We start from the raw sequence: 2,059 nt of genomic DNA, 5'->3' as shown, positions 1-2,059 counted from the left end.
TTTTAGACTTGTGCTCAATTTCAAGGAGGGAGACAAGGACTCCATTAGAGGTGAAGACGATGGGAATGATTCAGAATTTTCAAATTATTCTGACGATAACCCTCAACATCAAAGAAAACCTAGTTCCTTAAACCCATCGTGGCCTCAAAGTTACAGGTATGACCCCATCCCACTTTTTTGGATTCTACTTTAATTCCTTATACAATCAACAATTTATAAGATTCTGCTGAAATTCTGTAACAACTGTCAAAACCAATAATCTAAGGTAGTCCAGCTTAAAACCAATCACACAACTGTCTTTTTAGTGACTTTAATGTTTGATTGTTTATATGTTCCCATTTTAGTTGTTATGGGTAGGTTCCTACCACGTGACTGCTTATATCATATGTACAAGTACAATATTGCTGCCTTAAGTAAAATAATAGCCGTCCAAGTTATAGTCAGACCATTAAAAAAAATTAATATATATTTTCAAAAACTTTGGGTAAGAATTACATATTTGCCATTATTAATATATTGAAATGGTGTTACTAAATAACAAACAGGGCCTAATGGAACATTTCTAAGGAAGTAGTGATCTTTTAGGTCCAATTAGTCGATTTGTAATATAAAACAAAGTGAAACTAATAAACAAGAAAGAAACAGATAAATAGCAATTACATATCAACTTCCAACAGTTTCTCTCTAAGCAAATTTCGTATCTACCATACTAGTACTTTTCACTAAATGCATCAAGGACAAATAGTAATGGCTCACTGTTACCCATGACAAGGATAAAAAAAAAAAAAAGATGATGTTATCCTCCACATAAAGGGAGGATAGTTAAAGTGGGGTGCAGGTATGCGAGTAGGTCCCGTTGAAACTAAAGAGAATTTTTTTGCAGTGGACATGTATATTGACATGTTTTAGCTACTTGTATTATTTTTATGTGTATATAAAAAATAATGATGTTATCCTTGGCTTTTTATTCACACGTTTAGTGTGTACTTTTAGGTCTCCAGTGGAAGGAAGAACCTATCTACCCGGTGGATAAAAGATCAAAGTTTTACTTGGCATCACATTTGGTTATTATTATATAATAATAATAATTTCACAATTTACCTTTGCATAGAGCTCAACATAAGGGCGGAATGCAGGATCATCCAGCAATGCAATGTCTGTAGGAAGTTTCAAAAGCCCCTCTGATTCGCCTTTCAGAAGCTCCTTGGTCCCGCAGAATCAGGGCAATTAAAGACATGTTAAAAAAAAAAACTAATTATTTTATTACAGATAAAGGAAATGAGGGTTGAGCAAGTTTTACACAAAATATGAGTTATCAAATTTCAGTGGATCCCTGGTCCAAGGGCCATCAAAGCCTGATCTATCTGCATGTGCTTTTCCTTGTAGCATGCATATCAAGAAAGAAGCAAAATGATAAACATGTTTTATGTTCCTAACGAGTAATGAGTGGAAACTTACCAAAGTGTGTCCTCCTGAGAGGGCCACAATATCCTTGTCAGATAAACCCATACGATAAAATATGTCCCTCAAGTGTGGTGCACCTACAATTCATAAAACAACTTCAGTTAATTAAATGATATAATTGTTTCATTACTGTGAAACATAACTGACAGGTTTAATGAATAGAATGAGAAGTAATGGTCTAAAATAAGGAGGCTTGGTATTTTGGACGTGCATTTTCTAGCGTGACTGCTTCACAATTTCCCTGGGTAAAGTTATTGAGAGAATCTCCTGTTGCTAAGGTTGCAGATGTAAGTTCTCCTCTTAGACTCTCTCTTCATATAATGTAATTCAAAAGGATTCGAACTTATGCTGCCAAATTTTAGGCCCTGTGAGTGTGTTCTCTACTAATTAACATGATATCATGGTATAAAGATTTTGAAATCTGAATATTTCAACCTGTTTGTGTATGATTCAGTGCTTTTTGTATCAAAATATACACTTTTACTATTTTCCACACACACACAAAGCTTCTAATCCACTTTCTCTCAAGTGCAGAATCCTGTGTCACATATTCCTGAGGCTGTTTACAAAACCTCAGTTGATTGGATCAACAAAC

General features: G+C 34.4%; 1 long non-coding RNA gene across 1 annotated transcript; it reads right to left on the bottom strand.

Annotated features, from left to right (window-relative positions):
* Positions 1-247: 247 nt before the first annotated feature.
* On the bottom strand, positions 248-1,543 carry LOC111890458 (uncharacterized). The gene is made up of 3 exons (XR_008224003.1): positions 1,459-1,543; positions 1,301-1,379; positions 248-1,203 (listed from the first exon to the last, which is right to left on the bottom strand). It is a non-coding gene; the product is annotated as an uncharacterized LOC111890458 (long non-coding RNA).
* Positions 1,544-2,059: the final 516 nt, after the last annotated feature.

The sequence above is a fragment of the Lactuca sativa genome, chromosome 5 (assembly GCF_002870075.4).
Source record: "Lactuca sativa cultivar Salinas chromosome 5, Lsat_Salinas_v11, whole genome shotgun sequence".
NCBI classification, from domain to species: domain Eukaryota; kingdom Viridiplantae; phylum Streptophyta; class Magnoliopsida; order Asterales; family Asteraceae; genus Lactuca; species Lactuca sativa.
Note: the sequence above shows the minus strand (reverse complement) of the source record. Positions and strands in the feature narration are given on the sequence as shown.